This window comes from Mus caroli, unplaced genomic scaffold (genome assembly GCF_978045245.1).
Source record: "Mus caroli unplaced genomic scaffold, Mus_caroli_1 scaffold_7, whole genome shotgun sequence".
NCBI classification, from domain to species: domain Eukaryota; kingdom Metazoa; phylum Chordata; class Mammalia; order Rodentia; family Muridae; genus Mus; species Mus caroli.
This window is the reverse complement of record NW_028227262.1, coordinates 89,080,337-89,092,256: the sequence shown is the minus strand read 5'-3', so window position 1 is coordinate 89,092,256 and position 11,920 is coordinate 89,080,337. Positions and strand designations below refer to the sequence as shown.

At 36.7% G+C, this 11,920-nt stretch overlaps 1 pseudogene; it reads left to right on the top strand.

Moving 5' to 3' along the window:
• Positions 1-950: 950 nt before the first annotated feature.
• LOC110297065 (deoxycytidine kinase-like) lies at positions 951-1,916 on the top strand (annotated as a pseudogene).
• Positions 1,917-11,920: the final 10,004 nt, after the last annotated feature.

Here is an 11,920-nt window from a genome sequence, read left to right as displayed (position 1 = left end):
TACCCTTCAGGGTTCTGCCTGTCTGGAACATGCTTGTGTTAGATGTGCTAATGGGTAGAACACAGCCCATGAGTAAGTTTTAAGCAGTTTGTTAGTCCTCTCAAATGGGCCTATACAAGAACACAGATCATACAGTAACTCCTTGTTGGCAGATTCTCATATGTACAAACTTGACTAGGTTTCATTTTAAATAAAGGTATACCTGTTTAATAAAAAGCAAGTAAAAAATTAGTAAATAATATATAAGTATTGTAAGCATATATAATATATATAATGTAAGTATTATATAAGCATGTAAGAACAAATATTGAAATGTTGTTATATTAAACTTCATGGTAGAATTGTTTTACAAACTGTGGAAATATATATGTGTATATTTATATGTAATATATATGATATATAAAATATAGTATGTAATATATACACATACACACACACACACACACACACGACTTTTGCAGCATTAAAAACAGTTGATCCTCAAAGGACAAAAAAAAAAAAAAAAAAAAAAAAGACTTGAAATGTCATTTCTATATCATGAAACCTAGCACTGGATAGATTTGAATGGAGACTATGCATGTTACTATTACAATATCTGAGAGACTACTTGTCATTCAGGTGTAAGGAGACCCTGTGTCAAATATATGTCATAGAATGACAATACTAACACCCAGAAAATTAAAAATATGCAGTAATAATCATACATCTGTAGGAGGATGGTTTTTGGCACTGTGTATATAGAAGCAGATTTTAATGTCCAGATATCTGGTTGCAATATGGATGATGGCACTGTCAACTATCTCTGGTCTCTCTGCTATACAAAAAGTGTTTTCAGTCACCTCTGATTGGTTAAAAAAATATTTGATGAGACAATTATCTAGGCAGAAGAGAATAGTCCAAGAGATTTCTCAGAAAAATTGACATACCACTCGAGCAGTCTTGAGCTAGGCATGACCACCCCACCTAAGAGACTCTGCCCTTCTCCCTCCACCAGCTCTGAGGGGACCTGCATCAGGAAGGTCTCCATAGAGGGGAACATCCCTGCCACGAAGTCACCGTTTGTGAATATCCTAAAGCAAATTTGTGAGGATTGGGAAGTGGTTCCTGAGCCTGTCGCCAAGTGGTGCAATGTGCGGAATACTCAAGACGAATTTGAGGAATTGAAAAGGTCTCAGAAAAGCCATGGGGATGTTCGTCAGATGAGGAATGAGACACCTGAACGATGTTTCTTTTAACTTCCAATCATATGCCTGTTTCAGCCGGATCCAATCTCAGTGTTCCTCTGTCAATGGCAAGCTCTAAGATGCAGAGAAACCTGTATTATTTTTTGAAAAATCTGTGTATATTGGCAGGTGTGTTTTTGTGTCTAATTTGTACGAATCCAACTGCATGAATAAAACAGAGTGGAGAATATATCAAGACTGGCATAAGTGAGCCAGGCAGTGGTGGCACACACCTTTAATCCCAGCACTTGGGAGGCAGAGGCAGGTAGATTTCTGAATTCAAGGCAAGCCTGGTCTACAGAGCTACAGGGTGAGTTCCAGGACAGCCAGGAAATGCTGTCACAAAAAAATCAAAAAAAAAAAAGGCTGGTATGAGGGGATGAATAGTCAGTTTGGCCAAAGCCTTGAATTGGATAGAATAATTTATCTGAGAGCTACTCCAGAGAAATGCTGAGGTAGAATATATATATATATATATATATATATATATATATATATATATATGGAAAAAAAGAACAAATCATTCTTCTTGAATATTTAGAGAAACTTCACCATAAACATGAAAGCTGGCTCATTCATCAGACTCTGAAAGCCAACTTTGATTATCCCCAAGAGGTGTCTGTCTTCATACTGTACGTATACAAACAGTAAAGTCTGGTTTAAAAGGTCAAAGAATTTTTGAGTACTTTGTGATTGCACAGGAGACAAGGAGCAACAAAATGTTTACAAATGCTTCAGTTTTGTGTAATGCTATAGTTCAATATTCACACAGAAGTCTTTATAAGATGTTTTAAAACCATTTCTGTTTCAAAGAAAAGCCTAATTATACATATATAATATATATGGTTTATTTAATATTTATATATATGGTTATTTAATATTTATATATGGTTTATTTAATATTTATAATCATATGTAAAACTTTGTGTCCCTCCTTTATTCTCTTACATCATTCACTTCTGTTCTTCCTTCCAGTTTTAAATAAGGTGTGATTCTCTCACAGCAGGAAGTCTGGAGGTAGATTTTCATAGAATCAGTGCAGGGAGTGAATAAATTGTTGTAACATGCCCATCCTTCTCTGCCTTTGAACTTGTTATCCTGAGCAGGATAACATACTTTCATTGTGTCTTTGCTTCAGTGGTGACCAGTTTCATAACTGGACACTTTAATGTTCCATGTACAGGATGTGTGTCTTATGCAATCTAGCATACCTATTGCAAGCTGAAAATTGGAGTCTCTGTAATAGTTTTACTGAGGTGTTTGTTTTGCTTTCTTCCTGTTCCCTCTGGTAGTCCTGGAGATGGAAGCCAGGGTCTATCATGCAGGGGAAGCTCTACAGAACTGTTTCTGCCTTTGATATTTTGTTTTTATCAAGTGTCTCTCCTGATCTACTTGTTGTTGAGGATAAGACTAGGTTAGCATCACCAGAGTAATGTTTACTACTGTGTCTGTGGTGCTATGTTTGTAGAGAAGGAGGCTAAACTTTCTACTTTGGTAATGGTATAATTAATTTATAAATCTTTGAATTTTTAATCTGTTTTTTCATCTGGGACAAGTGTGTTTTATTTATGTGAAAATTTGGTCCAGAAGAAATTTTTATTTCAGAGGTAGCTAACTAGTTTATTATAATAGTATAAAGCTTCATTAAAATAGCTGGAGCTGAGACTGCCCTACCCGGGGATCCATCCCATAAACAACCACCAAACCCAGAGACTATTGCATAAGTCCACAAGATTTTGCAGACAGGACCCTGATATAGCTGTCTCCTGTGAGGCTATGCCAGTGCCTGGCAAATACAGAAGTGGATGCTCTCACAGTCATCTACTAGATGGAACACAGGGTCCCTAATGAAGGAGCTAGAGAAAGTATCCAAGGAGCTAAAGGGGTCTGCAACTCTATGGGAAGAACAACAATATGAACTCACCAGTACCCTTTGAGCTCATGTCTCTACCTGCATATGTAGCACAGGATGGTCTACTCTGCCATCAGTGGGAGGAGAGACCCTTGGTCTTTCGAAGATTATATGCCCCAGTATAGGGGAATGCCAGGGCCAAGAAGTGGGAGTGGGTGGGTTGGGGAGCAGGGGAGAATATAGGGGATTTTCAGAGAGCAAACTAGGAAAGGGGATAGCATTTGAGATATAAATGAAGAAAATATCTAACAAAAAAACGAGAGCTGCTGCTTTTCTCAAACTACTTCAATTAAAATTCTTGTTTAAATTATGTTTGTTTTTTTAAAGACAGGGTCTCTACATACCCCTAGCTGTCCAGGAACTCATTGTGTAGGCCAGGCTGTCCTGGCCTGGAACTCACAGAGATCCACCGCCTCTCTCCCCACTCCCACTGCTCAGATAAGGTATGCAACACCATACCTGACTGATATTTTAAAATCACTTGAGGTGCAAATCCAGGTTTTCCTATTTTTCTTTAGTCCTAACTAAATTTCTTTTAGTTTTCATGTAAAATGATGATAGATCATACCTAGGTTTTCCATTTTCCCCATTGGCCCTGTGTTGATAATGAGTGGCATCTTTTTGACTTTATAACTGGTGAGACCCTGAGAAGCTTAGGTGAGCATTTTAGCCTCACAATCTATACAACCTCACCACTCACCACCTGGCAGACATTTTCCCTGTTCTGCCTGAAGTTAGTAGGCTGCCTGCCGATTTGAGATTTATGTCACATTTCTCTGAAGAGTGCTGTGGTCACACTGAGCTTGATAGTTTCCCTGCTTTGTAGAATTTTTCTTAATGTTTTTTGTAGTCACAGAGAAATTACTGACAAAAAGATTTGTCGTTATATGTAGCACATCATAGAAATGTTATAATTTTGTTGAACTAGGAAATAAAATTAAAAAATACCAGGAGGCTTAAAGTACTGATTAATAATTCACGTATCTCTCAACTGATTTCATGTTTAGTTGTTCTCCACCCATTGATGATGTACTAGGCCATCCTATGCTACATATGCAGCTAGAGCCAGGAGTCACAACATGTGTTTCCTTTGATTGGTGGTTTAGTCCCAGGGAGAACTGGGGGTACTGGATAATTCATATTGTTCTTCCTCTGATGGGGCTGCAAACCCCTTCAGAAACTTGAGTACTTTCTCTAGCTCCTTCATTGGGGACCCTGTGCTCAGTCCAAAGGATGGCTGTGAGCGTCCACTTCTGTATTTGTCAGACAGTGGCAAAGCCTCTAAGGAGACAGTTATATCAGGCTCCTGTCAGCAAGCTCTAGTTGGCATTCTCAATAGAGTCTGGTTTGGTGGTTGTTGATGGGATGGGTCTCCAGGTAGGGCAGACTCTGATGGTCAATCTTCAGTCTGTGCTCCAAAATATGTCTCTGTAAATCCTTCCATGGTTATTTTATTTTCCCTTCTAAGAAAGATATAAGCATCCATAGTTTGGTCTTCCTTCTTCTTGAGTTTCATGTGCTTTGCAAATTGTATCTTGGGTATTCTGAGCTTCTGAGCTAATATCCACTGAACTGTGAGTGTATACCTTGTGTGTTGTTTTGTGATTGGGTTACGTTACTTAGGATGATATCTTCCAGATCCAACCATTTGTTTAAGAATTTCATAAATTCATTCTTTTTAATAGCTGCACTGTACTCCATTGTGTAAATGTACCACATTTTCTGTCATCTGCTGAGGGATATCTGGGTCCCTCATAGTGAAACATTATAAGTTGGAGCATCTTCTGCGTATATTCCCAGGACAAGTATTGCTGTATCTTCAGGTAGTAATATGTCAATTTTCTGAGGAACCAAGACACTGATATCCAGAGTGGTTGTATAAGCTTGTAATTCCAGCAGCAATGGAAGACTGTTCCTCTTTCTCCACATCCTTGCCAGTATCATCTGTCACCTGACTTTTTGATCTTAGCCAATCTGACTGGTGTGAGATGGAATCACAGGTTTGTTTTGATTTGCATTTCCCTGATGATTAAGGATGTTGAATATTTTTTTTCAGGTGCTTCTCAGCTATTCCATATTACTCAGTTGAGAATTCAATGTTGAGATCTGTACCGCATTTTTAATAGGGTTATTTGATTTTCTGGAGTCCAGCTTCTTGAGTTATTTCTATGTATTGGATATCAGTCCCCTATCTGATTTAGGATTGGTAAAGAACTTTTCCCAATCTGTTGGTGGTCTCTTTGTGTTATTGACAGTGTTCTTTGCATTACAGAAGCTTTGCAATTTTGTGAGGTGCCATTTGTCAATTCTTGATCTTAAAGAACAAGTCATTGCTGTTCTAGTACCCATATCTTCGATGCTCTTCCAATCTTTCTCCTCTAAATGTTTCAGTTTCTCTGGTTTTACCAGGAGTTCCTTGGTTCACTTAGACTTGATCTTTGTCCAAGGAGATAATAATGGATCAATTTAAAATATTCTACATGAATTCTTCCACCAGTTGAGCGAGCACCATTTGTTGAAAATGCTGTCTTTTTTCCACTGGATGTTCCTTTGTCAAAGACCAAGTAACCATAGGTATGTGGGTTCGTTTCTAGGGTCTTTAACTTTTTTCATCTGTCTACCTGTCTGCTGCTGTATCAGTTCAATGCAGTTTTTATCACAATTTCTCTGTAGTACAGCATGAGTTTAGGAGTGGAGATTCCATCAGATGTTCTTTTTTCATTACCATTGCTATCCTAGGTTTATGTTATTTCAGATAAATTTGCAAATTTCCCTTTCGAACTCTGTTAAGAATTGAGTTGGAAATTTAATGGGGCTTGAATTGAATCTATACATAGCTTTCAGCAAGATAGCCATTTTTTCCAATATTAATCCTGCCAATCCATGAGCATCAGAGATTTTTCTATCTTCTGAGATCTTCTTTGATTTATTTTTTCAGAGACTTGAAGTTCTTACCATAGAGATCTTTGTTTCACTCCCTTAGGTAGAGTCACACCAAGGTATTTTATATTTTTTGTGACTATTGTGAAGGGTGTTGTTTCCCTAATTACTTTCTCAGCTGGTGTATCCTTTGTGTAGAGGAAGGCCACTGATTTCTTTGAGTTAATTTTATATTCAGCTACTTCACTGTAATTGTTTATTAGGTTTATGAGTTCTCTGGTGTAATTTTTAGTGCCACTTATATATATGGTTTTATTATCTACAAATAGTGATATTTTTACTTCTTCCTTCCAAATTTGTATCCCATTGATCTCCTTTTGTTATCTGATTGCTCTGGCTAGGACCTCAAGTACTATAATGAATAATAGGGAGAAAGTGGGCAGCCTTGTCTAGTCCCTGATTTTAGTGGGATTGTTTCAAGTTTCTCTCCATTTAGTTTGATGCTGGCTACTGGTTTGGGGTTTATTGCTTTTATTATGTATAGGTATGGGCTTTGAATTTCTGATCATTCCAAGACTTTTATCATGAATGGCTGTTAGATTTTCTCAAATGCTTTCTCAGCACATAATGAGATGATTATGCGGGTTTGTTGTTGTTGTTGTTTTGTTTTGTCTTTAAGTTTGTTTATATAGTGAGTTACGTTGATGGATTACCTTATATTAAACCTTCCCTGCATCCCTGGGATGAAGGTTATTCAATCATGATGGATGATTGCTTTGATGTGTACTTGGATTCGGTATGCTAGAATTTTATTGAGTATTTTTGTATCAATATTCATACAGGAAATTTGTCTGAAATAGTCTTTGTTGGATCTTTATGTGGTTTTGGTATCAGAGTAATTGTGATTTCATAAAATGAATTGTGTGGAGTCTCTTCTGTTTCAATTTTGTGGAATAGTTTGAGCAGAATTGGAATTAGGTCTTCTTTGAAGGTGTGATAGAACTCTGCACTAAACCCATCTGGTCCTGGACTTATTTGATTGAGAGGCTATTAATGACTACTTCTAATTCTTTAGGGGATATGGGGCTGTTTAGATCATTATTCTGATCCTGATTTAACTTTGGTACTTGGTATCTCTCTATAAAATTGTCCATTTTTATCCAGATTTTCCAGTTTCCTTGAGTATAGCCTTTTGTAGTAGGATCTGATGATTTTTTGGATTAACCCAGAATCTGTTATTATGTCTCCCTTTTCATTTCTGATTTTGTTAATTAGGATACTTTCCCTGGGGCCTCTAGTTAGTCTGCCTAAGGGTTTATATATCTTGTTAATTTTCTAAAAGAACCAGCTCCAGGTTTGGTTGTTTCTTTGTATAGTTCTTTTTGTTTCCACTTGGTTGATTTCAGCCCTAAATTTTCCTGCAGTCTACTCTTCTTGGGTGAATTTGTTTCCTTTTGCTCTAGAGCTTTTAGGTGTTCTTTCAAGCAGCTAGTGTATGTTCTCTCTAGTTTCTTTTTGGCAGCACTCAGAGCTATGAGTTTTCCTCTTAGAAATGTTTTCATTTGGGTATGTTGTGGCTCCATTTTCATTAAACTCTAAAACGTCTTTAGTTTCTTTCTTTATTTCTTCCTTGGCCAAGTTATCATTGAGTAAAGTGTTGTTCAGCTTCCACATGTATGTGGGCTTTCTATTATTTATGCTGTTAATGACTATCAGCCTTAGTCAGTGGTGATCTGATAGGAATCATTTGATGATTTCAATCTTCTTGTACCTGTTGAGGCCTGTTTTGTAACCAATTTTATGGACAGTTTTGGAGAAGGTACCATGAGATGCTGAGAAGAGGGTATATTTTGTTTTAGGATTTTAGGATAAAATGTTCTATAGATATCTGTTAAATCCATTTGGTCCATAACTGCACTTAGTTTCACTGTGTCCCTGTTTAGTTTCTGCTTCCAGATCTGTCTCCTTCTAGTTCTCTTAATCCCTTTGTTTGCATCTTTTTTTTCCTTTTCTTCCATATCACCCTCTCTCCTGTTTCAATATTATCTGAAATAATATAAGGTTAATTCGTTTGTAATCTTTGGATGTAAACTTGTTAACACTAATATCTTTACAAGTCAGGAGATATTAAGAATTAATCAAAGCCACAGAATAAACATCATTCCACACTTCTGGGACCAGACCCATATGGAAGTCATATCCACAGGCTCACTTGCCTGGTCTGATCATAGACACTAATGCTGAGATGCCCATACATGGAGTCTGTTTAGGCCCAAAGCATAAATCATATATAGATCTCTCTTGGCCTATGACCATTGACAAGGTTTCTTGCTAAGTCTCTAATAAGTATTTTGCCCTATACTTCCCTTTAGACTCCTTTGCTGTTTGTGAGAGTCTGCCTGTTTCACTGGCCAGTGCTACCTTTCTATACCCAATCCCAGACACGACTTCACTCATACAATCTCACTTGATTCTTAAAATCCTTCATCATACCAGTTAGAAGTGAATGGAGTCATTTCAGTCTCCCTAACCAATAGCTAAAAGTAAGTATCTGAAGGACTGATCTGCTCAGTTCTCCGACCTGAACTGAAATCAATTAATTAGGCAACCGGATAAGGAGAGCAAAATTTCCACTTATCATAAACTTGACTGACTCTCATATCTGACACACAACCAACAAAATAAATATTACACATGTGTGATGGTTTGAATATGCTTGGCCAGAAGAGTTGCACTTTTAGGAGGTATGGCCTTGTTGTAGGAGTTATGAATCCTTTGGAGGAAGTTTGTCACAGCGGGGATAGGCTTTAATGCCATCTTGCTAGCTACCGAAGGACAGTCTCTTCCTGCCTTTCTTTGAATAAATATGTAGAACTCTCAGCTCCCCAGCACCTTGCCTGCATGGACACTGCTATGCTTCCTGTCATGATACTTTCATGAAACTCTGAACCTGTATGCCAGTCCCAATAAAGTGTCTTTTATAAGAATTGTCTTGGTCATGGCCTGTTCATAGCAATAAATCCCAAATGAAGACCGCATACATCGTGCAACAAAATAATTATAGCATCTACAGAAAAGTGTGTTACTGCATGTCTTTTATGAGAAATAACAAACAGAAATGGTTATATAATAAGAATGCTATGTGGCAAATATTTATTTAAATCTATACTTATCAGGACAATTTACAAAGCTGGAATCAGTTCCATTTAGCATCCAGTATTACCTCCCACTGCTATGTTAGCAGAATTGATGTTGATGGCTATTAGTGGGCATAGAGACTGTCCTAAATTGGATGGGTTAACTTGTCCTCACTATAGCTTCAGCAAGTTCTACCTTTACTCAATTTCTTGGACAATTGGTAATCAGCATACAATTCTTGGTGCCATTATTTAAATGTTTGGTTCTCCACCCTGCTGAATAAATGAATACTGGATGTTCCTTTTATAATTTATTCCGTGTGTGGTGACATCATACTCTAGATATAATCTTACTTATCCCACCAGAATTGGCCAATGCTTGAAAAGGTTACATCTGTAAAGTAAACGTAACAGTACAGAGGCAACTAGAGTCCAGGTGATCGATTTACAGTTTTCATTGATTTTTCATAACCTCATTTCCTGGTTTTGTTACAATTGGTTTTGGAAATAATATATATATATATATATATATATATATATATATATATGAGGGAGGGAGACCAGACTACATGCCGCAAATGCATTTCCTCCCCATGCCTTCCCTCACTGAGAGAGGTTTTTTCCTCCTTTGCTTCTAGGGGTGGTTGTGTGGGCTACTCATGCATGGATGTGCGATACTATTTCAAACAAGATGGAAGCAGACAAAAGGCAATGCTGCATGGAGTTGACATCTGTGCCATCTCAAACTAGAGGAAAAAACACTTTTGTGCTGATATTTAGTTGTTTCTATCAATCTGTGACTAGAAACTAATTTAGGCTATAATTTTATTAGACTTTATCAGTCAAAAGGAAGAAAATATTAATGTTTTATTTGTTATAAAGTATCATTTGTGGTGAACCATAGTGCTTTTGATTAAGTACTTGGTTAAGTTTGAATAATGACTAAGAGAAAATAAAGATGATTGGGAACATTGCTAACTTAATAAATGGTTGCTTTGGAAACACATTGTTTTTTATTGTCTTTAGGAATTTTATTCAATGTATTCTGAATATATTCAGGTCCTTTCCTAGCTATTTCCATATCCATCCCAACATTCCCTAGACATCCATATTTGTGTCCTCCATTATAAATTTATCTAATGAGTTTAATTTATGCTGTACATATACTGTTGAATATATGAACATCCAGGTTAGTCAGTGATTGTCACACCAGGGGCTACATACTAATATTAAATAGGCACGCCCTCTTCTAGTACCAATACAGTGATTCTAAAGGAGAAAACTCTATTCCTCAAATATACTATATATAATGCCTTTGCCCTGCAGATATCAACTTGATTTTGTTTTTATTATACTCATTAAAGGTCATCACAGAATTTATGTAGAATATTAAAATATTTAATGCATATTGACTTTCAACTATGTAAATAAAGTTAAGTATGCAAACTTAAAAACATGCCTTTAATAAGATATTCATTTCCCTACCCTTTTCCCGAGTAAAATAATATCATGCAATATGTGAAGCTAAAATGAAGTAATTATAACCTTAAACTAAAACAATTAATGTTTAACACATGGGACATTTTACAAGTACATAAACCAAATAGGAACCAATATATTAGTAGAATCACAATGATTGTCTGGTCAACCGGTGATAATTTTACCACAGCAAAGTTTCTTCCACCATAATTCCCTGATAGCCCATCCCTGTACTGGTAAGGGTTCCTCAGCAGCAGAAACCAAACAGGTTAGAGGAAGAAGAAGAAGAAGAAGAAGAAGAAGAAGAAGAAGAAGAAGAAGAAGAAGAAGAAGAAGAAGAAGAAGAAGAAACTTCATCTTCCAGAATCTTCTCTTTCTAATGGAACAGAGGGAAAGAGTTGTTCAGCTGCTTGTGGAATGATGAACTGAAGAAGCTCACCAAGTATTTCAGTTTGCACAATGGGCATTGAACTTGCTAATCCACCTTTTTTTTTCTTCTTTGTTTTAAATTTTCAGTACACTTTGGCAGACTGGGTTGCAGTATTTGTAAGTGTTTAGCATTTTTTTCATATTAATCCATGGAATTAGAATTCAGTGGAGTGTAAAATAAATGGCCTTGGGCTGTTGACATTCAGAAATAGTCAATAAGAGCAAGCTGGTTTGGTGAAATTGTATCCACAAAAGTGGATCATCATCATGATATGTTCCAAGGACATTAATATTGACCAATATTATTGTCAGATTTCAACAGGACAGAGATATAAGTGCTATGTTTTTATTTCTAGTTTACCATTAAAAATCCTATGCGTGTATCACATTGAGATTACTTTCCCAGTCAAGTAAAGAAATGTCTTGATTCTACAATTTATAAATTGCATATCAACAGCACAACTTAAAGGTAAAAATAAGTCCCACATATGAGTCTATGTTCAATTTGCTCTGAGCAATAAAACATGCAGATATGGAAATATTTTTTTAATTCTTACTAAAGAATCACTTCTACTACTTGGAATATAAGTGATCCTAAGACCCATCATTTCCACTGCTTAATCTTCCATATATAAGTTCTTGTTCTCTTCCAATCACCTTTTAATCACCACCTTTATGAGACTTGCAAGTCACCATTTTCTCTCCCTTTCCTGCTCCCTCTGCTTTCCCAATCCGTTTTCCCTTCCTTCCTCCCTCCCACCTTCTATCCTTCTGTCTTCCTCCCACCCTTCCCTTTCTTGATCTCTCACTCTCTTGTTCATTTGCTCTTGAAGTCTCACTCACCATTCTACTCTCTCTCT